Below are 24,907 nucleotides of genomic sequence, written 5' to 3' on the forward strand. Positions count from 1 at the left end.
AGGAGTTGGGATACACAGAACGATAGGAATGTGATACAGCTAATCAGAGAAAACTGGACAGAAATGAGTCTCAAAGGCTGTGATAGACAAGAGATGGGTCAGGAAAGCATTTTAATCCAGGCCACGCCTCACATATCCCAGTCAGAGGGTGAAAACTCACACCTTGCATTTTGAGGAGGGAAATTCTAAGTCTCTCCTTTGAAATTCTTTTTTATCCTCATGACGGTTATGTTATTGTCTAGCGAGGAATACTTTCCTGCACAGGAGGTGGTCTAGCTGTGTTGCCTAATCTTCCACTGAATACATTCCCTCAAATACAGGATCTTGGTTGACAGTTATTAAACACCTGGTTGACACCAGACATGGAAGAATTGAGGAACAACCATTAGACGCCGCAGCCTCATTTAGCAATCAAAGACAACTGCTGGATAAATAACGCCCAGAGCAGATTTGTTTTCAGGATGAATGGCTAGTTGCTGTATGAATTGCAGTTTCTGAATTTGTGCTCTTCATCAGCCTGCCAGAACACTCCAGAGGCACTTGTCTGAGGCCTTCCAGAGATTGGCTTTTCAATTCTTACTGCTGCATCATGATCAGTCTTTTTGGAGGCAGAAATGCATTTTCCTCTCGCGTGCACTTTCCTTTCCTCCTCCACTGTGCATTTGGTTCCCCTTGTTATCCTAGCTGGTGCATCACCTGTTACTTATCAGTTCCTGGGCCCTGGTACCTATAGAAAGGGGATTGGTCAGACCCTGTCCTCATTTTCCACTGCATCATTTGAAGAGCTAGCAGAGTGGCAGCTGCTCTAGAATATCAGGCAAAGTCTCATGAAACCATGCACTTGCTTCTGTTCTTTGCGTTCTGAGTTGGAAATGTGGCTAGAGGTCCGCCCTCCCAGATCTCCCCTTCCTCACCCTGCAGGGTAGGCCTTCTGCTTGCTCCATTAGTATTTTACAGAAGGTTGGGTCAAACGGGGGACATAAGTGAAGTTCATTGTATACTGTCTTGATCATAAAGGATGGTGAGTATATAGTAAAGGAACAAACACAAAAGCCTTCAAAGGAGAGACAGGTAGCAAAAATATAGTCTGGGATGGGTGGCACCAACGGTGAACAGAGGAGAGCAGGCTCTGCTGACAAATCATTCTCATTCTCTGTCATCATCAATCATATCATCTTTTTTTTTTTGAAGGGCCACTCTTTCAGGCCAACCTTGAACTATCTGGGGGCCGGGTTGGCTCTGGGCCTCCCTTTTGTAACTCCTTAATTAATACTTTACAGTTTGCAAAGCAGTCTCATTTATATGTGTGTTTGATCCCCAGGACAACTCACAGATAGACAGTAATGGTTACTTCTCTTATGCAAATGACAGCAGTCAGCTCAGCGACTTAGAGGGGGCCAGGGAAGAGTTAGGGCTCAAACCCAGTGCTTTCATCTACAACTACAGAGTTCTTGTGGCATGCCTCTCTCTCTTCCTCATCTCTGGACTTCTTTTCCTCGAATTCCCCTTTTCTTAGGTAACCAGGGTCCTGTCCTCCCCACAGTTACGCAGGAATGCTACAGTGATTCCAAGTCTGGGGAGAGCCTGTGTGGGGTCCCAACAGTTTATTTCCCTTCGAGATTTTTTATTCCTGCAGAACATTTTAGAATAGCTGTTAATGTGCTGACCTATGAGTGAGTGACTCTAGATGAATAATAAGACATACCAAGAATTTCAGCCACCACACTGCTGGAATTCCTTTGTCAACTTTGTTTTTTTTAGAGGAATAGTGAAAATTAGTGGGTTTCGTGTGTGTGCGTGTGTGTGAACAATACATAGCATACATATGTTATCTGACAATAATCTAAAAAAGTAAGTCTAATTATCCTCAGCCTTCCTCATTTAGAAACTGGAAATAATAAGTGGAGAGGACAAACTTTGTGAATGGGTAGACTTTGGATCAAATTATAAGATCACTACTTTCAAGCTATGTGAACTTTGGGTAACTTCTTTCAACGACTTACACCTCAGTTTCCTCAGCCATAAAATGGGTAGCAATAGCAGCTACCTTATTGTTCTGAGGATAAAATGAGATAACGCATCTAAGGCACTGATGCAAGTAGGTCTTCAGTGGATGTTAATAACTTAACCCAGGTAGAATATGGCAGGGGGACAATTTAAGGCCAAGTTTGTCAGACTGCACAACCTGCCATCTTTCTTTCCTTCTGTTGCTTTCCCTCAAGCCAAATTCTGAGGCAATTAGGGACAGAAACCCTATCCCACCCACTGCAGTCCACAACTAGTCCCCACAGACTCATTCCTCACCCCAGGTGTTATGAATATCCAATTAAGAGTATATGAGAGAGCCAGGTTCCATTTGTTGCTTGATATTTCTGTCTGAACACTGGGATTTTGAAGACTAGAAAACTAAATATATACAGTACATTTTCTAATTGGTGTGGTTCTCTTTTTTAAGTTAAGTTATAGTTTCTTTTTAAATAACCCTTTAGCTTGTTCAGATTTGTTCTGCAAATTTGCAAAGCAAATGTTTCCTCTGGTTTGGGGTGAGAAAGTCTGTAAACACAGATCTTCCAACATTCCAAAGGAAAGAACGAGGGTGATTGAACTATCAAGTTATAAGGAAAGTTAGAGAAAATGTAAGCCAGCACTGTGAGGGGAACAGCTGAGAAGGGAAGGAGTGGGAGGAACATTGATCCGAGTGGTGTCGATTTTTCAGCAGCATAATAATAAAGAAATAAGATGGTCTAATGAGAGTAAGAAATCACGCAGATAATGGTCTGTCTGTATGTGATCTCCTGTGGTAGCAAAGGAATATATTAAATTAATAAGTTAAAAAATGAATACAAGGATATGACCTAGCAGTGGGTGACAGTGTACTTGCATAGCTGTGGACTCCTCGTCATCCCTACTGTGAATGACGTCCACGCAATCATCGCCAATTGCCTACAGGATGACCCAGCCTGTACTGCAGGACGCTCGTACAGTATGCGTCTTCTTTAAATCGCCTCCTTTTGACCCTCAACTTCCATCCTGAAAACCCCTCTTGGGTTAGACATATGTGTGCTTCCAAATCCTCCCCAAAGGGAATTCCCATGACGCGATTGCTTTTATTCAAGCCAAACTCTAAGGCAATGGGGCCGTCCGGCCATTTCTTCTGAGAGGGTTATTTTTCAAGGCATCAGACAGGTTCTTTGTTGCCTTTTATTTACTTTTTGGGTTCCTGAGTTTTTGCCAACTTAACTCAAATCCGGTTACATGCTTCCCGCTGTGGAATAGTAGTTGTCACCTGGCAGGCCAGGTGGATTCCCAATTTGGTTGACCCCTTCTTCCTACCCATAGTTAGGAAGTCCACGTCACACAGATCTGAGATGGGCACATAACTGCATCGCTTTACTGGATGTGAGACATTAGGCAAGATATATATGATAACTTCTCTAAGCCTCAGTTTCATGATCTGTATAATGGGCAACACAACCGTGGAAGTCTCTAAGGTTATCATTTGTGAAAGACTGAGCATTGATTAGCACACCCTGAGTGCTAAGGCTAGTTAACTTCCTTCAATCTTAGTCATGAAAAATCTTGTAGACAGTGGTTGTGATATACATATATATACATATATGTATATGATATACATGTGTGAAATATATGCATGATATGTATGTATGTATGCATATACATACATATCATGCATATATATATACACATACATACATACATACATACATACATACTGGGGGTGCCAAAAAAATGTATATAAGTGGACCCTTTGGTCAATGTTGCTCAAATATTAGGATGGTGCAAATATAATTGCGACTTTTGCAATTTTTAACCTTTTAAACCACACTTACTTTTGAACCAACCTAATAGTAGTTCGCCATAATCACAAGTGTCTGAACACTGATGGTAACCTAACCACTTTGAGCACCACTTGTAATTGCAGAAGTCAAACGTGACTTGCATTCATCTTTTGTTATTAGAATATATTGAGTATTACAATTTTAATACAGTTTTCCTTTCTTAAAATGTGTATACACCTTTTTGGCACCGTGTGTGTGCGTGCGTGCGTGTGTGTGTATATTATTTGATAAAGGAAAAGCTTATTGAATTTATTTTGAGAAATAACTTAGAATCTGATGCTATTCCTTGGCATACTGAGAAGGATAGTGAACCAGAAAAGCACTGAGGTTATTCACCTTAAAATGAGGGCAACATAGACACCCCATGGGCTATTCAAGTAATGACTAATTTTTTACCTTTGCAATTATAATACTAGAAAGCTAGATAATTTTTAAAGGTTGTGTCATCACAATTTTTTCCTCAAAATCCCAGAATCAGAAGAAACTGCATCAAAGATCCTACATATCCTCAGGGTGGAGAGTCTGAAGAGTAACCTAGTCAAATGTAACCCCAGTGCTTACATTTTTCCCTGCACTGACCCTCTTTCTCTTTCTGCTTAAGCACCTCAGCTAGCAGGGTACTTGTAGCCTTTTACGGCTGTTTATTCTCATCTGGACTTGGACAGCTTGAACTGTTCTATTTAAATTCAATATCAGAAAGATACTTCTGGCTCCTTGAAACTTCCAGAAATTCAATTCTTGCTGTCACAAGGTACATGATGAGTCTTTCCTTAACAAGGCAGTCCCTTCATTTGATTCAAAGAGGGCATCATAGACCTTAGAACCTTTTCTCCCCAAACAACTTGAGATTGTTCAGCTATTCTACATGGGACATAGTTTTAAGATCCTTTTTTCCTTTTGGTAATTTTCCTCTTAAAACACTGACTTGGCAGTATAGTGTCCTCCTTGAAGGGTGACACCCAGAAAAAAAAAGCACACTCTTCTAATCTGAATTCTATATCTCACAGTTTTCATAATCTCAATTGCACGTCAAATAGTTTCAGCCTTCATTCCACATAAACTCCTGCCAGGTCATGTCTTCCTGTGTCCTAAGTGTACACTTGTATAAATTATATATTTAAGATATACAGTTCTTTCTGTTAGCTTGTCTGGAGAGAATTTTCCTCTGCTTTTTTTTATTTTTTCCTCTAGCCAGAGAAATGCTTGCTCATCTTAGTAAAGAATTTTTTTGCACAATGAAAAGAGTTTGGATTTTGTTATATTGGGCAAGGTCCTTAAACCCCCTTACCATTCTATGAAATGGTCGTATGGTAGGTCTTAGCTTTCTGCCCAAAAATGATTGTTAAGAACGTTTCAAGAGTTGTATAAGTTCTAGTGCAATGCCCATAAGTAAGTCCTCAAAAAATGGTCCAAATTATATATTAATAATGATAGATGGTGACTTTCAGAGAAGTCGAACCCATAATCCCTCAAGTAAATCATTTATATTTTTCCATAATTTATACGTCCCTGAAGTTATTTGTGTCTAGCCATTGATTTTATGTCTTCTGGTTTAATTCCTAAAAGAAAATTGGTTACCAAACTCTGAGAAATAACCTTAGTTTAATACTTCAAGACTTTAGCATCCTGCAGAGGTTAAAATAACTATAGCAGTTGCCTTGATACTCATTCTTAGACCTCAATTTTCAAGGTACCTGAACCCCCAGGAGAAAGGGATCATGTAAGGAGCCATGGGAATTTGATCTTCAGCCTTTCTAGGTAACACACAATTTTTTATTCCGTTTCTTAAAACTTTAATGGGAAGATTTCTACAAGTTGTCAGAAGGCAACAGAACCATCTCTTGCACTATGGAAGCTTCTAGTTTATCTGCATGCACACTGTTAAGTAAAGAGTTCTGGAAGTGAATACTCGACATGAACTGAGAGTTACGAGCCTGTGTTTTAGCTTTGTTATGAAATTAGAAAGCCTACTTGGCAACATTCTACAAATACTGTTCTGCTGCAGGCAGCTGGAGAGGAAGGTAGGATAAATGAGTTGTGTTGTTGTTATTTTGCTTAAGATGGAAAGAAGTCATATTTATGATCTGATGGGAAAGATCCAGTAGAGAGAGAGAGAGAGAGGAAAATAAAAACTGGACGATGTATTTGAGAATGCATCAAATTGCAGGAGTCGTGTCCTTGAAATGCTGAGAGGAAAGGGCACTGAGTGTACCACATAGGGACTGACTACATGAGAAGTGAGTGTGCAAGGGAAGGCTTACATTGCCTCACTCCGGAGTCACGTGGCAGTGGCCTGAGTTTGCCTGCTGTCTCTGCCACTCAGTGAGTATGTCTCCATTGGGTTTTAGGAAGGTTAAATGACTGCATATATATAAAGTACACAGAACAGTGCCTCGCGCATATAAAAAGCTCAAAAATTAGTAGTTGCTATTATTCTTCTACCATTTGCTAAAAAGTCACATTTTCCAAGATCATAATGGGATTTATTATCAGATGTAGTCTTTTCCAGGTTGGCAGGATCTGCCTCTGCTTCTTCTGAGCACTAGGAGGAGAATAAGGATAATCCCAGTCAATGGGAGAAGGCAGATGTGGCAAGAGGCTGGTGTGTGGAGTCTAATATTCCTACTAGTTCTTGATTAGGCTCTAGAAACGTGTTGAAGATTCAGTGGATGTTTCACTTCTTTTTGTATATGTTATTTAGTTTTCAACAACCCTGTTGAGATAAATAATATTTTCCTCCTTTTATAGATAAGGGATCTGAAAGTCATAGAGATTAAGTACCTTCACCAAGGTGTGACATAGGTGGTGAGTAGAGCAGCTGGGTTATGATCCCATGCAGTTGGACTTGACTGCCTCTCAAATTATTCTGTAAGGAAGTACTTACGATTTGTATTATGCTTTCTTGGTGCAAGACATTCTTACCAGAAAATTCCTATACATAGGTAAGGATACAGAGGAAAATATTAAATTAACCAAGCTATGCCTTTAACAAAGAAGGGGGCACACTCATTAGTCATTACCAAGTGAAACAGAAGCTGAACAAGGCTGCTAGGAAGAAAGTAAAATAGAGTGAGTCATGAAACTTTCCCCTAAAGGATTCTATGCCACAGAGAAGAATTGTAGAAGAATTACTGGGCTGTAACTTAGTATGCCGAACTAGGGTCTCTTCCAGAAAGGCCTGAGGAGTAATGAGTCAATCACTTGGTGACATTTAATCAACAGCCAGAAATCTAACCAATGGCTGACCCATTGTAACATTGGGGTACAGCCCTGGTTTCTTGCCTGGACTGTCTAATCTTAATTAGCAATTATCTCAGCTGGGTAACCCTTTGTCCCTAGGAAATTTCAACAAGGAATTCCAACTATTTCTAAGTGGAAATTTCACCTTTTTCCTTCATCACTTGTTATTAGGCAGGATGTTTATTCCATTTTCAATGTCTCTTTGGGCCTGCTTGATGGAAAGATCTGGCATTAGAGCAACAATTACTTTAATGAGAAGAAATAATGAAGCTCTCCTAAAGCGGGTACAAGATCTAAAATTTCCTTCACTTTCATCTCCTTCATAACTTGCTCCCTTTCCATCACTCTGAAATGTGGCCTTATTTATTAATTTTAGTTCTTTCTGGATTAATATAAAAAGAAACCCAACGCAGAGTGAGGAAGAATTTTTGCTTCAACTCGAATCGGAGAGTTTTCAATTTAAATTGTTTTCTCAGGATAAAGATAAACCTCTACTCTGAATCTATCAATATCTTCTTTTTGAAAGGTTGAGATTCAAGTTGTTGCTTTGCCCCTTTGTATCCATGGGCAGGTGATTTAATCCATTTGAGTCTATCTCAGAGGGGACGGTCAGGAAAGTCCCTCCTGTGGAAATGTCACTGAGGTAGGAGCAAGAGGATCCCATTTCACCATAATCAGGAAGGAGAACATTCCTAGAAAGAGACACAGCAAAGGAAAAAGCGTCGAGCCAGTGTGGCTGAACGAATGAGCCACAGGAAGTGTGGCACGTGCTAGGTCAGGGACGGGCAGGGACAGACTACACAGGGCCTTGGGGACAGGGTGAGGCGCAGGAGGATTTTATTCTGTATACCAGGGCAGTGCGTGACAGGGTTTTAAGCACGGGAGTGACATGATCTAATTTACCTTACAAAACAATTGTTTGTGTTTCTGTGTAGAAGATTTATTAGGAGTAAATGCAGGTAGAGCGCTGAGCAGAATGTCTGGCTGGTCGTATTGGAGAAATGTTAGCTGTTAACATCATTACTGCTGTTCTCAGTGAGGACCATACTTCCTAGGAGATGTCAGAATATTCCATGGGGAGGGGGCTGGGCCTCAAACCACTAATTCCTTGACCCCCCCACCAAAGCATCTAGTCAAGTTCTGTAGGAAGATAGGCTTTTACCACCCCCTCAGCCTGTGGAGTATCATCAATGGCCGTGATGTGTGTTGTCCATCTTACGTGTGTCTGGGTGGAAATAATGGTGAGGACTTTCACATTTATATCTAATCAAATCCTTCAGCAGAATTCTACTGCCACTGGGATCATATCAAATTCAAGTTTGGTATGTACTTCATTAGAGAACCCATTTCTGTACCAAATGGAGAAACATAATATTTGCAGATAAGGCACTTTGCAAGGAACTCATTATAACCTCAATTTTAAAAGCTGCACAACTGAAAGCAAGTTACATTTTCTAACTTGCTTATTTATCACTGTTAATAATACCAAGAAGTGGCCTTGGATGACACCGAATGCATGGGAAAGCAGCTTGAAAATCTTGCTCATTTGGCCTTCACAACACTCGGATGACTTAGGTAAAGTGAGATTGATGACTTCCGGTGTGTGGGGGAAATGCAGCATCGTGAGGATTGTGTGACACGCCCAGGCCCACAGACAGCTCCTAACTGGGATCCATCTTTGCGAATCATAGTCTGCTGTTTTCATCACCCCCAACGGCTGCTGCCACCACTTGCCCTGTGTTCACTACGTGGCATCATGGGGGGCAGTAGCATTTTAAAGTACTGTATAGAACTGGCATTTCTAAAATGCCATTCTGGGAAGCATGCCAGTATTAATTCAGTCGTATTCCAAGAGGGGGAAAATGCGGAATTTGTGTTCTCAACAGACAGACACAAAGTGTGTCTTAAGTGATACAAAATATAAGTCTTTGTGATGTAGGAGAAGCCTAGGTTTTACTTAGAAGCCAATTTGTTTGGAATTGATTATCTCTCTCCGGCACATGCAAAAACCCACTAAGGTTTTGGAGCATGAGCTGGCCAGATTTGTTTTGTGTGTATTTAACCTATGATGTTCACCAATTTTTTTAATAAAGATCTCCAAATAAAAGAACTGATAGCTGGAGGAAATTCCAGAAATAGACCACACCAAGACACCCTCTTCTAAAATGGGTCACAGTTTCCTATTTGTTGTTTTTGTTTGTTTTATTTTGTGAAGTATTTATTAAATGATACTTAGAGTCAGGCCACACATTCTAAGTCAACCATTTGAATCATTTTTATGAAGTGAATATGCCCATGTAATTACCACCCAGATCAAGGAATGGGACATTAATAATACCCCAGAAACTTTCCTCTGTCACTCCCAGTCATCTCCACCTTCTCCAGGAAACTATTCTGACTCTTGCACTTTACATTCACTTAGCCTATTTGGAACTGGTGGATATGATTTGGTATCACATTTGGTGGGGCTTTATTTTTCTGAACTACCTTGAGGTACAATTTATATAACATAAAATCTAACCATTATAAGCATACACTTAATGGTTTATAGTAACCTTACAGAGTTGTGTAACCATTACCATATCTAGTTTCAGAGCATATCTGTTATCCTAAAAAAGGTCCTCTGCTTGCTTAATCCCTACTCCTATTTCCATTCCCACTCCCAGACAACCACTAACCTGTGTTTTGTCTCTATGGCTTTGCCTTCTCTGGGAGTTTTAGAAAATGCAATTATACAATATATGCTGTCTTGTGTCTAGCTTCTCTCAATTAGCATAATGGTTTTGAGGTTCATTCATATTTAGCATGAATCAGTATTTTGTTTCTTTTCATGGATGACTAATATGCCATTGTGTGGTTTTTGTTTATCCATTCATCAGTTGATGCACATTTGGGTTGTTTCACTTTTTGGCTACTATGAATACTGCTACAAGAATACTCCTGTACAAATCTTTGTGGAAACATATGTCTTCATTTATTAGGGAAAGATACCTAGAAGTGGAATTGCTAGGTCATATGTTAAGTATTCGTATATCGTTAACATTTTAAGAAACTTCCCATCTGTTTACAACAATGCCTATACCATTTTACATACCCACCAGCTATGTAAGACGGTTTCAGTTTTTCCACATCCTTGTCAACATTTGGTATTGTCAAATTCTATGATTATAGCCCTACTAGTAAGGTCGTAGTATCTCACTGTGGTTCAATTTCCATTTCCCGAATGATTAATAATATTGAATATCTTTTCTGGTGCTTATTAACTATTTGTATATTTAATGAAATTTCTATGCTAAACTTTTCCTACTTAAAGATCTAATCATATTATTATTGAGTTATAAGAATTGTTTATATATTCTGGAAAGAAGTCATTTATTAGATATATAATTTGCAAATAGTGTGTGTCTGTTTTCTGACTCTGTGGCTTTTCTTTTTATTTACTTAATGGTATATTTTGAAAAGCAAAGGTTTTAATTTTGAAAAAAATCGAATTCACCTTTTTTTTTTTTCCTTTATGGCTATGCTTTGGTGTCATATGTAAGAGATCTTTGCCTGAAATAAGGTCCCAAAGACCTTATGCTTTCTTTCAGAAGTTTTATATTTGTAGCTCTCACATTTAGGCGTATGATGCAGCTTAAGTTTTGTGTAAATTAAGGGTCTGTGTTTGTATGAAACATCCAATTGTCCCAGCATCATTTGTTTAAAAACTATCTTGTTCACTTTGACTTGTCTTGACACGAGCATAATATGGGGTTTATTTCTTGACTTTTTTCTGTTCTTTTGATCTATGTTTATCCTTATGTCAATAGTACACTGTCTTGATTACTGTACCTTTATAGTAAGTTTAGAAATCTTAGCCCTTCAATTTGTTGTTTGTTTTCACACTTGTTTTGCTTATTCTAGGTCCTTTGTCTTTCCATGTACCTATTAGGGTCAACTTGTCAATTTCCACTAAAAACAAAACAAAACAAAAGCCTCCTGGGATTTTGATAGGAACTGTATAAAACGTATAGATCAGTTTGGGTAGAATTGCCATCTTAACAATATTCAGTCTTCCAACCCACAAATGTGGCATGTTTTTCTGCATTTACTTAGACTTCTTTAGCTTTGTTGGCAACAAGTTTTCTATGTTTGGAAACCACATGAAAATATCTGATATTATGAGTTCTTTGCAGCCTGTGCTGAAATTTCTACCCAGTACAGTTAGACAGGAAAAAGAAATAACAAGTATAAGGATTGGAAAAGGAGAAGTAAAAGTATTTTTAGATAACATGCCTTTGTAGGTAGATTATAATAAACTTCATGTATATAAAGTGAAAAGTATTAAAAACAATATTCAGATAATGCATTAGAATGAAGTGAATCTAACAAAGTAGATGATATGAAATCAATTGAATTTTTATATATAAGCAACAATTAGAATATAAGGTTTTGAAACCATTTAATTTAGAATCCTAAAAATATTAGCTATTTAGGAATAAATCTAATGAAAGATGCACAAAACCCCTGCTCAGAAAGCTACAAAACATTACTGAGAGAAATTAAAGAACACTTAAATGAGGAAAGGTAATAAATCCTCATGAATTAAATGACTAATATTTTACAGATATCATTTCTTTGTAAGTTTACTCCCAATAAATATGACAACAGGAACATTTTTGGTGGAAATTGACAATCTGATTTCGAAGAACGACATAGTCAAAGAGGTTTTACTGCCAGATATAAAGACTAAATATCTGGCAACAGAAATTTAAAAGGATGGTATTTTGTGGGATAGATGAACGGACCAATGGAATAACCTATAGGATCCTGAAATAAATGGATATGTAAATAGTCACCTGATTTATAAAATAGGTGCCACTGATACATAGTGGAGAAAAGATAGTCTTGTCAATAAATGGGGCCAGTGCACTTGCCTTAAAAAAATAAAAGGTCATCCCCTAACTTAAATCATAAACAAAAATCAATTTTTGATTGTCCACAGACCTAACTATAAAAAAAAAGATAAACCAACTACGTTTCTAGAAAATAATATATAGGAGAATAGCTTCTTCATGACCTTGAGGTAGGTAGGTAGCAAAGAATTCTTAAACAGGACCCAAACAGCACTAATAAGAAAAAAGAATGGTAAATTGGATTTAATATTTAGCTATAGATTTTTAAAAATTATCTTTCTATTTGTAGAAGAAGAAAATTGAAATTTGAAAACAGATTAGAAATAAGAAGGCAATACTGTCTTTTCCATCACAACACATACACATACTCCTCTCTCTCCCTCTCTCCTTCACAATTGCCCAGGAAAAAACACACCATTTTCTACAACAACCATACTGGTCGTTGATTATATGTAGTTTGGTGATATTTTATAAGCAAAGTCATATTCAAATTTAGAAAAAGAACTGGATTACAATTTCCTTGAAGTCAGGGACTACGCATATGTCAGATTTATTCAGGTGATCAGTTTGCTATGACCAGCAATCAGATTCATAACAGACTTAATCTGCAGGACTCCAGACAGGAACACGGCTAAGTGGTGAAGGTCCTGTGAGCAGCAACGTGCATGGCACTGGACTCGATACTGGCCTGGGAGCTCATTCAGAGTAGCACCCAAACCACAGAGTGCCGTTCACAGCCATAAACTGGAATAGGTACCGTAACGTGGGAGAAGAGGCAGCAGGAGGCCTTCAACGACTAGCAAAGTATCACTTTTCCTCAGAATAGAAGACAAAGAGCGCCAAACAGCCTAGAATTAGAGAAAGGCAGTTATGGCAGAGAAAATGGCACTTCGTTGTGGCATAAAGAATGAGGCAATGCTCAAAGAGAGAGAGGTCCTGCATTGTGAGAGGAAAAAAAAATAGTGGAGGTGAAGATCTGAATGGGGGGAGCAAGTGGTAGTAGAAGAGATTAAAAGAGTAAATGGAGATGCTGGATTAGGAAGGGTTTTGTATAAACCTACTAATTCATCTGGATTTCATTCTGTAGGCAAAGATTTTGAGTAGGGGGTTAATACTTCTAAATCTCAGAATCTGATAACTCTGGAAACACAAAAAGACAATAAATGGATGCTAGGAGGTTATTTTGGAGATTTTCTTTAATTGGCAAAAAGTGCTTGGTCGTTGTAAAAAATCAAACGGAACATTGATATATTAAGTGAATGATACCCCCCCCACAGCTGTACCTCTTAGATAACCAATGTTAACAGGTATTAATCATTTTATACTTATCTATAATCAAAATATGCATGCACATACGTTTTGTCTTATCAAAATTATATTATACACCTTGCCCCAAAACTTCCTTTGTAAACTCAAAAAACAGTAATTATAAATACTGATAACAGTACCTGGCGCTATTCTAAGGATTTTATTTGCATTATCTCATTTAGTCCTCACTGCAATCACGTGGCAAGTACCATTATTTTCTCCATTTAAAGATAAGGAAACAGACTCAGAGAGGTTAAATAACTTTCCTAAGGTCAGGTCACCCAGCTGGTAAATGATGGAACCTGACTCCGAACCTGTGCACTTTTGATTCACAGCCCATGCTCTGAACTGCTATACAGGCCAGGGGAAGTGATTCAGTAGGCCAGATGGGAGAGGCCGCAAGTGATTTTGTAAGATGGAGTTATAAGAGAAGAAAGACATCGAGAAAAGTTTAAAGGTAAAAATCTCTAAGGCCCAGTAATTCATTGGACATATCGGGCTGAAGGGGAGGGTTGAAGTTGAACTTTCAGATTTCTAGCCTGAAGGTCTGGGCAAAGGGGTGATGCTATAACCAACAGAGGAAATACGAGTACGTGAATTGGGACCAGTTCGAGGGGCATGTTTGGGAGTTTTCTTTGGGGCTGTAAGAGAGGACCATTGTCTCCATTTCCTTGCACTCCTGTTGGCTTTTAAAATAGGAACTTAAGGACGTGTGTGTTAGGGAGAAAGTTCCCATCCTTCTTTCCCTTAGCGTTCTCTCCCTTCAAAAAGAAAATCATCTCATCTCTTGTTGCGATAGGAGAAAGAAACTTGGAAAATGCTTAGCTCACTTCCCTTCTTGATTTGTTGTGTTAAAATTGTGCACACATGGACACACACACACACACACGCACAATTGCCTGTTTTTTTTTTTTTTTTAATTTTGAGAATTTTTCTCTTTAACTTTAAAAAAAATTAATTTAAGTGTATCGTTCCAGGACCCATCGGTTCCAAGGCAAGTAGTTGTCTCAATCTAGTTGTGGAGGGCGCAGCTCACAGTGGCCCGTATTGGGACTGAACTGGCAACCTTGTTATTAAGAGCACCACGCTCTAACCAACTGAGCTAACTGGCCACCTGGTTCTTAATGGGATACTTCTGTGGCAGCCTCAGCACTCGAGGGCTGTTGAAGCAGCCTGCAACGTTTATGCCACTTGGCATGAGACTGGGTAGTTAAATATAATTTGGGAAGTATGAGGGAGTTACAGATCCCATTCTGGAATCAGCCCCAGGGCCTCTTGTCCTATCTGACTTTACCAGGAATATGCTAAATGTTTTGGCCTCATCATCCTCCTGGGTTTTTCTTTTCTCCACTGGTTCTGAACTCAATGGGGAGCCAGGGTGGAATCAGTTATCGCACTCAAAACCAAATAATGGCCTCCTGAATTTGATGCCGTCATAGGACATTCACATGGAGGAGATGTTCAAATAACAACCTTCCAACTCAAGTGTCAGGTGTTGGCCCATGAGGAGAGATGATGGAGGATCCAGCATTTCCAGTTAAGTTGCTTTGAATATAATCTCTGAGCTATTAGGAGACAGGGAAGCTCTAAGCCAACATATATATGTTTGTTGATTTATTATTATGTTAAACTGACATCTACTGAAACTTGTAGGTAATTTAGCAATGGTTGATTTTTCTTCTTTCTCCTGTACCACAGGCCTTTCTCAGGGCTCATACAAACATATCTCACTGTGGCATTTAGAGAAGTGGAAAAAGAGGGTAGTGGTGTAGGTGCCCGAAAATAAATTGTTATAATACTGCAGCTGTATTAAACTGTCATAAGCAGTATTCCCATCAGGCCCGTGGATAAAATACGGGCTTTAAACAGTGCCTCATGAATAAGTGCAGGACTTAAAATTACGTCTGGGTTGAGCCACTTGGGACAGAGCCAAGACAGACGCCTGGGCCTTACCCAGGCCAGCTGAAGCCTCTAGAATGTTGAGAGAGAGCTGTATGAAAAAATGGATTCACTGGAGAGGCCGAGTCTTGGTGAAGCTTGGCCTGTGTTGATGCTCTCGTTGCCTCTGAAAACAAGGTAGAATCCTCAAGCCTTCTCTGTAGTGCATAGCGACGATGATAAGGGGCTGAGCAAGAGGTGAGAAACATCAGCTCTCACCCTTCATCTGTAAAGTCAATAGCTGGTGACGTATGTCTTCGCACCGAGAATGGGGGTGGTAAAATTACATGATTTCTGTGGGCCCTTGTAACTCTGATATGCTTGGGTCAAATGAAAGTGGTTTTTTTAATCAAATGAGTAGGGCTTTTGGTTCTATTTGGGACTTTCTTTTCTGTAAGTCTCAGTCTTTTATTTATCCCCACAAAATGTTATTATAAAAATTTCAAACACGATGTAAGTATTGTTAGCTTTGTTTAATGAGGTAACAGTGCTGTGCTTGCTTAGGAGAATATCTTTTTACTTATGTCAGGCAACGTACCGTAGGAGTGAAGAGTTAGGATGACAAGCAACTTTCAGTGTTCCAGGTTAAAAGGTTTCTTTTATTGTTAATGTAAAATATAACGTAAGGTATATACATACCATCTCTGTTAATACGTTACAGCTTGCAAAGTAAAACACTTTCACATCCATTATCTCTTGACCCTTGGCTTTCTAATGTTCTTAGGATTGCAGCTGAACTTCTAAGGTCTGACAGGATGTGTTCCATACTTCAGTTTCCTCTTGGGCCACCCTCTCCCTTCCATTAGGAAACCTCAGCAATATATCATGCTCTCTCCCGCCTCAGGAATGCAAATCGCGTTCCTTTTAAGTCTGCATCCCTCTTTTCCAACTCTTTCTTGTAGTACGGCTCGGTCTTTGCTTGGTTATGCCACAGTTACAAACAACCCCCAGATCACAACAGCATGCAATAATAATGGTGAGTTTCTCAATCTTGTTTTGACTCGCGTAACAGCCTTCTAAGGACGGTGGGAAATGCACGGCCTACCCTGGGCTTTCTCCCTCATCTATAAAACAGGCTAATGGCACTCCTCCTTCCCACCCCAGACAGGCCCACTGTGCTAGACGCTAATCCAAAGCCCTTAAGCACCGCCTGTGTGACGCGACCCCAGCCCAGTGCTTCCTCACTTTGCTCCCAGACAGTTGTCTCCTTCTGGCTCTTTGGAGGCACCTACTCTTCCAGGGTCATGTGATGTTCTCTGTTTCTAGAAGGCTTTTACCCCCTTACCCCCATGCCCACCGCACTTCACAGCTAACTAGCTTCTACTCTCCAGGCCCCAGCTAAAACATCCACTCTCAGACCATCCTTTTGAGTCTTCCAGTTTAAAAGAGCTTCACTGCTCAAGGAAACTAGTTTTCTTTCATAGAAAGCGGCAGTAAGTATTATGGTTAACAATGCAGATTTGCATCTCCGCTCTGATACTTCCCTACTAGGTGACCTTGCAGAAGTCACCTACACGTACTTTTCTCATCTTTAAAATGGGTACAATAATGGTGCCTACCTCATAAGGCTGTTAAAATGAGGATGATAATTAACATAAAGGGCGAGCATAATGTGTGGCACATATTAAGAACTTAACTATTATATTTCTAATAATTTATCATAGATTTCTGTATAAAAATATCTGGAACACTTGCTTTTTCCAGTTGAAAGGAATCATAAAGATCTTAGCTGATCACTCCCCCAACTCAGAACTCCTTTCTTTAACATGCATGACTGTCACGTAGACCTTGTTTGAACAATTCCTTGGACGAGCTCACTATATCACAAAGAAATCTTCAGTTTCTGTAGATTTATGTTCTTATAAATTTCGCCCCTTAACTCTTGCTCCTAGAGCAGAACAAAACAATTGCCTTTCCCAAATGACAACTGCAGCTTACCTGGCAGCGCAAAGAATGCCATTTCTAGTACCTATGTCCCCGGTCCTTATATCATCCCTCTCCAGTCGGCTTTCACACCTGCAGTGATCTCGGATGTCCACTTCTCCGTGCCACATGAGTCTGGCAGTTTGTTTTCTGGAGCTCAGTGATGAACATATGGGAGTGTTGAAGGTGTGAGTCAGAGCTAATGTAAGTGAGAGGCTGAGGGTGAGGCGTGGTCTGCAAACATGCAGGGTTGGGTCTTACAGACAGTGCTGGTTACATGCGTGCAAGGCAAGCACATTGAGCAGAAGACATGCTCTCCTCTCACGAGACTTCTTCTCTGGATTCCTCCTCCTTTGTACCCTCTCGTCTCTCCTGGTCATTTATCGAATTGAGCTGGTCACTCAGTACTCAGTACCTGTGATGTGCAAGGCTCTCTTCTGAATATAGGAGGAATAGGCACTCTGTACCCCTGGAGACTAGAGTCGTGGAAATTTCCAGTCTAGGTAGCAGGGAACTGGCATGTGAACTCATAATGGACTTTTGGGCTTTTGCACAAAGTTACTGAGTTTGTGTCAAGACTTCAGCACTCAGCCAGTATTTATCAAATACCTACTATATGCCAGTCATTGTAGGTGCTGAAAAGAAATAAGAAACACGAAGGCAAGGAAATAGAACAATCTCAAGTTGATAGAGTGAAGCAAAGGGTAAAAATGTGAAATCTTGAGGACTATCCTTTAGATGTTGCTAATGCTTATACTACAGTGAGGGTTGGCCCGTGGGCTTGGTGGAAGGGAAATGCCTTCACCATCAGAGCAGTAGACTAGAGAATCCCAGAACGGATAGGGACATTTGCCCAAGTCCCTGTCCGTTTCCAGCCTTCAGGAGGAGAGCTATGGCTTAATCTGCTCATTCTGGAACCGGGGCGTGCATGGTGTCTCAGTAAGGCTCTCTGGGGACAGACTTTAGACCTTCTGTGGCTGACTCAGTTGCATCCATTCTTCTTCCTTTCCAACTTCACTCTTTCTTGCCCTACTTAATCCCATTTCCTCCTATTTTGTCTGACAACCATATAGACAGTCTAATCAGCACACTGCTCCCCAAATGATTCTCCCATTTCTGCTGCACAACTGCCAGGGCCAGTGTAGAGGCAGCAACATTACATTTTCGGCCAAGCTTGAAAGGCTGCTCCAGTGGCAAATGGCTCTGACTTAGCTCAGGAAGCTACTTGCCTCTTTTGTTAATATTGGTACAAAAACGTTGCCAGAAAGAAAGCCCTGTAATAAAACCTCCAACTGCTCCTAAGCATCAGAGCCCTTACTGAAACCCCCATCTTTTTCCCCAGAGGGAGGGGAGAATTGTTGGTTTTTTCTCTCTCAATTATTTTTCCACTCTATTAAATTGTCACAACCCCTGTGTCTTTGTGAGAGGCGGGTGCCATGAGACAGGGAACAGTGGTGCCAGAGGAGATGCTTTTGAGTCTGTTTCACCACCACCAGAGTAAAGGAGATGATGATGGAAGAGCTCAAAAGCGGGGGCAGTCGATGTCCTGGAGAGATTTATGAGAGCGCATGAAGCGGAACGAGGATGTTTGTGCCACCGGGTTATGTAAAATATGCAATTTTAATCCCCTAAGCAGTTTATCTTTTCACGTAGCTTCGTTTCCAGGGATAATTACCTTTCTGAGCAGTCCATGTCATGTCTGAGGCAAAGCGTGTGCAAAATACACAAATCTGAGTGTGCTACTGGAAACTGGCTGAGGGAGGCCTGGTATTTCAAATTTTAGAAAAGCATGCGGAAGCCAGTTAATCCGGGAAGTCTGCTTCAAGTTTCTCTTTTGTTGTTAGCAAATTGTTAGGCTGTGTTTTGCCTTAATATCAACAACAGCTAATGGAGCCCTGTGCTGAATAGTTTTCAAGCACCACAGAGGTTCAGAGAGGTTAAATAACTTACTCAAAGATATCCAGTGAGCACATATCTGGGCTGAGAGTTGACGCCAGAAGGTCGTCTCAGAGCCGATCTCCTTCCCTGAAATGAGCCATCTGTACTTCCACCGAAAACCGACACCTTCACAGCACACCAGATCCCTTCCCCTTTTGCCTATTAAGACAAAACTCCGGCAATTCTTGCCCACTCTCTCCTGAATCATTGGTCTCCCTTTCTCTATTGGATCTTGCCCATCAGCATGGACAATGCAGAAGTTTCTCCCATTTTAAAGAACCTGTTGACTTAATTTTCCCTTCCACTTATCCCCCCATTTCTCTGCTCTCCTTCGTGACACAACTACTTAAGAGACTTGTTTATACTTATTGTTTCTAATGCTCTCCTCAACCCCTTTTCCTTAGGCTTTTGTCCCATCACTCTGGACACTGTTCCTCTAATGGTCACCTGCACCTTGCAGTTTGTAGCATATGACACTGAGTACTCCCTTTTGCAACATTTTCCACATTGGGCTGCCAAAAATACACACTCTCCTGGTTTTCTTCCCGATTCACTGTCCATTTCTTCACATTAGCCTTTGCTTCTCTTCATCGCCCTGAAATTTTTATGAAGTGATACACAGAACTATTCCTAGGATAACTTCTCTTTTCTGTCTATATACTCACTCCCGTCTGCACATAACTCTAGAATTTGTACCTACAGCATGAAGCCCTCCATATGTGTGTGTGTGTGTGTGTGTGTGTGTGTGTATGTATATATATGTATATATACATACACACACACACACACACACATATATATATATATATATATATATATATATATATATATATATATATATATATATCTCCTTGTTTGAATGTCTAATAGCCATCTCAAACTTATCTAGTGACACCTCCCAATTCTTTGCCAAACCTGGTCCATCTATCATTATCCACATCCTGGCTCATGGCAAATCCATCCTTTCATCTGCTCAAGCCAAAACCATGAAGTCACCTTTGACTCCTCCATTACTCTTAGAGTCCACATCTACTCTTTCAATTAATTCTATTGGCTCCCTCTTCAGTATATATCTATACTCTCATTAGTACGCACCACCAGCACTGATACACCTGCTAGCCATATCAGTATCAGATTTTACCTAAAATACTGTAGTTGCCTCCTAGATGCCGCCCTGCTTTCACCCTTACCTGCCTCCATCCTCGTTTCAATACATCAGCCATGTAAATACTTTAGATTTGTCAGTCAGATCATGTAACATTTCCCCTGCAAATCTCTGGTCTTATCTCTGAATCACTCTGATTGAGACATAATAGCTTCCTTGCTGGGCCTCCTTTGGTTAAAATGCTCTTCCTCCAGATAACTATATGGTTTGCTCCCATTTCTTCTTTCAGGTCTTGGCTTAAATGGCACCTTCACTAAGTACTTTAAAATGACCTCCCCTACATACATGCACATTATCTATTCCCTTTCCCTGCATTATTTTCTCCATACCATTTATTGCCCTTTAATACATAATTGACATGCATTTTCTGTGGTGTCTGTTCCCCTCAACTAGGTAGCATAGGACGCAAATTCCTTGAAAACAGTTTTGTCTATTTCCTTTACTGCTACATCCCAGAGCTTAGAACAGTGCTGGAAACATTGCTAAGTGACTGTTTGTTGAATGAATGGTTGGATAAGTCTTAGTTCTTACCCAGAGAGCGGTAAAAATGACATCGCAGTTCTAGATTCAGCTTCTAAGTGGGTTGGTGGTGTGCGGCCTGGATCAGTATTAGGAACTGTAGCTGTAACCCCATTGGTTATAGCGTTTCTATTTACTTGGGAGATGAGTAGAGTGTAGGGATTGTGTGTGCAGTCCTGAAGCCAGAAGACTTGGTTATGGATTCTACCTTGTGTCTTATTTTTTTCCCTCATCTGCACAATGACATTAATAATATTACTACCTGAGAGGGTGACTCAGTAAGTTAATACACACAAAGTGCTTAGATCAGCACCGAACAAGTGGTAGTACTAACAGCAATGGTTTAGAGGATAAAGATAAGAGTCACACTTATGTTCATCAAGAGACATCAAAGATGTTGGTCAAAGGGTAGAAATTTTCAGTTATTAGATGAATGAGTTCTGGGGATCTGATGTACACTGGAAAGTTACCGTGAGAGTAGAGCTTCAATGTTCTCAACTTAACAACAGCAAAATGGTAATAGAGGTAAAGGATGTGTTAAGTAACCTTTTTGTAAACATTCATAGATGTGTATCAAATCATCACATGACATATAACATTGTGTAACTTGAAGATTTACAATTATATCTCAATAATGCTGGGGGGAAAAGAGGTCAACAAGATACTATGGAAGACTCTGATAACCCTTTCAAATAAAGCAACTTAAAATGTATGCTATAGTCGATGAAATACATCTTACTGACATTATCTGGAGACAACATCTATATCATAAAATGACCTGTGAGTGTAATATACCAGCAACATTTATTGAGTACTTACACAGGACTAGGCACTGTTCTAAGCACTTTACGTGGATTAACTCACTTAATCCTCACAACAAACCTATGATATATGTATTGTTATTAGGCTCATTTTAAAAGATGTGGAAACTGAGGACACAGAAATTAACTTGCAAAACTACCATACAGCTATGAAGTGGTGAAACCAGAACACAACCCTGATCAATTTGCATAGCTACTGTAATAGAAGCAAAAAAACCCCACAAAGGATCTTGCATGGAATACTCCTGAGGTATAAAGACATGCATTCGATTCACTACCTAAAGACGTAGGTTACTGATAACCAGAGCATGTCCCAAATGCAAATCTATCCCATAAAATTTTCAAGTCCAATAGCTCTCAGTGTGCGGTTATGACACTCATGTTTTCAAACAATCGTGAGACGGGCGCTTGAATAATTTTTCCTCATAATAAAGTAGTGAAATTTAAACATGATATAAACATTAGCATGGAGGTAAGGTTATCACAGAAATTATGCCACTGCTACTATGTTATGCTTTTAAATAGGAAAAGAAAGGAATGGAGTTACAGCAAGGAGGTAGAGAATCAACCTTAATGCCACAACCACCTTAGGTGGGAATGATTACCAGTGTGTAATTAGTAACTGTGGCGATTACAAGGTGTGATCGTATCTTTATATCAATTTTTGAGGCTTCATCAAGACCCGGGGGTACCCATGGGAAATTGTCCCTTACTGAAACAACATGCGTTGTATGTGTTATAGCAGAAGAGGTTTGAGACCTCCTGGGCCTGGTGGTGAAGTGTAAATAAGTGTAAGAAATTGCTTAGTTAAGGCTTCAGGAGTTTAGGAGTGCACTTCAGGAGTTTGGGATGTAGTTGAAGAAATCGGGTCTTATGTTCAGAGAACACACAAAAAGAAGCACTGATTGTAAAGACAGTTTAGAGAGAGGAGAGCTCGTGGCTGTGTGATGGTCACTAAAGATGTTGTCATCAGGACTTGTGCTGAACCCAGACAAGGGAATACAAATATATGCGCAAAGGGAGGCCCAGGACCATTTCTCTCCAGACCCTAGTAATCCCAGCTCTGCCTACCCCTTCCTAATATCCTGCCACCATCTAACTGTGTCCTTTCAGCTTCTCCCACAGACTCACCGTACCTTCAATGTCTTCAAGAAATGTTGACTTCCGGTCAAGATGGCAGAATAGGCAAATGCTGTGTTCACCTCCTCCCACAACCACATCAAAATTGCAACTAAATTATAGAACCACCACTGAGAAACACTTGAAGACTAGCTTAACAGAAGTCCTACAACTAAAGATATAAAGAAGACACGACTGGTATGTGAGGCAGATGTAGACTGGGTAGTTACCACACCCACGGTGTGGATTAAGAATCATGAGGGATATCTGAGCTGCAGAGGCCCCCACACAGGGCTCCGCAGCTCAGGGAACCAGTGCTGGAAAGAGGCATCTTCAAAGAAGCTGGCTGTGAAAACCAGCAAAGATTGCATCAGAGACGGAGGGCTGCTGGAGAGATCGACGTCCTCTTAAAGGTCCAGCACACAGACTCACTGTCTCTGGGCTTTAGCAGAGGGGCAGCAGCTCAAAAGATGCTAGGGACATCCTAAGTGTCCATCAATAGACAAGTAGATAAGAGAGAAGCGGTACATATATACAACGGAGTATTACTTAGCTATAAGAAAAGAAGAAAATCTTGCCACTTGCGACAATATGGATGGACCTAGAGGGTGTTATGCTAAGTGAAATAAGTCAGAAAGATAAGTATCATATGATTTCACTTGTATATGGAATCTAAAAAAGAAAATAAATAAAACATGCAGATACGGAGAACACATTGATGTTTGCCAGATGGGAGGGAGGTTGGGAGGATGGTGAAAAGGTGAAGGGATCAAGAAGTACAACTTGGCAGTAATATAGTCAATAATAATAACTCTGTACAGTATCAGATGGGGACTTCATGGGGTGGTAACTGCGTAAGTTATATAAACATCTAATAACTATGTTGTGCACCAGAAGCAATATAATATTGTGATGTCAACTAATTTAATTAAATGTAATAAAAAACAAATTTTAAAGAAATGTTCATCACCTTCTTACTCTAGTAGAAACCTGGATGGCCCCTGAGGACACTGCTCCCTCGAAGCCTTCTCATTGGCTGGTTTTCTCTCCCCTACATCTCTCATACAAGGGGCCTGAGGTTGGGAAAGTGTCCTCGCTCTTCACTGTTACTTCCAGATCTCCTACTGGATCTTACATATTATTGTGCTCAAATACATTTTACTCCCTCCTTAATTCATTTGTTAGATGACTCCGTGCTGCTACCTCTACACGTCTTAAAAATTTTGGTTCACTTTCCATTTAACCTTTCTCCTGGATTACTTTTTAGTGAAATAAAAATTCACCGGAGGGGATTTTTCACCTACCCGTGGCCTTTTAATTTCCAAATTGTTCCTTCTCATTCCCTAGACTTTATGAGTAGCAATAACTACAACGTCTCCATAATCTCATTTTCAAACATTTCATTTGCAAACCACCATCTCCTATACCTCTAGCTCATTTCATTTTGTAAGCTGACTTCACCATTGTTGATCCCACAGTGATCTAAAGTCCCTGCTCTTAGTAAAGGAGAGTCCATTTTATATTATCATGCACACACCTTCCCTGGTACCATAGAAGAAGTGCATTAAAAGTGAAAGACGAAGGACCTCAGCAAAAATGGCAGAGTAAGGATGTCTGAAAATCCTCTCCTCCATAAAAGCAACGGCACTAGCATAAATTGTCAGAATCAACTTTTTCAGAACTCTGGAAATTAACTAAAGTCTTACAGAAACCCTAGAAATATTTATTTAAGAACAGCTGAATCTAGATAAGAACAATGAGCATTATGGCATTTGAACTTGTCCTACCGTGTTTCCCCGAAAATAAGACCTTATAAGGGTCTTATATTAAGGTTTGCTCCAAAAAGCGCATAAGGGCTTATGTTCAGGGGATGTCATCCTGAAAAATCATGTTAGGGCATATTTTCTGGTTAGGTCTTATTTTCAGGGAAACACGGCAGTACTTGCATACCCGCCCCAGTAATGCATTAGCCTTGAAAACCAACAGCCTGCAATCATGGTGAAAAGCAGCAGCCTAACAACCCTGGAGGGAACAGAATGAGATTGGAGCTCTTTCAAAATCCCATTATCAGAGAATTTGTCATTATTTGACCTGTTTGATGATTTCCTGGGAGACTCTACTAGCAGACTATCTTTATTTGATATAAGTGGAGCTCAGTGTTTGAGGCAGTGGGTAAGAGTTGGG

At 40.0% G+C, this 24,907-nt stretch overlaps 1 long non-coding RNA gene across 2 annotated transcripts in view; it reads left to right on the top strand.

Moving 5' to 3' along the window:
- LOC109457455 (uncharacterized) overlaps positions 1 to 23,744 on the top strand; it is a 280,743-nt gene extending 256,999 nt beyond the window's left edge. The window contains exon 5 of one of the 2 annotated variants that reach the window (XR_012489844.2): positions 22,718 to 23,744. This is a non-coding gene — a long non-coding RNA (uncharacterized LOC109457455). The remainder of the gene's footprint in view (positions 1 to 22,717) is intronic. The other variant, XR_002139027.3, reaches the window with a different exon arrangement.
- The last annotated feature ends 1,163 nt before the right edge of the window (positions 23,745 to 24,907 follow it).

This window comes from Rhinolophus sinicus, chromosome 5 (genome assembly GCF_057876585.1).
Source record: "Rhinolophus sinicus isolate RSI-liver-muscle chromosome 5, RSI-T2T, whole genome shotgun sequence".
In the NCBI taxonomy this organism is placed as follows: domain Eukaryota; kingdom Metazoa; phylum Chordata; class Mammalia; order Chiroptera; family Rhinolophidae; genus Rhinolophus; species Rhinolophus sinicus.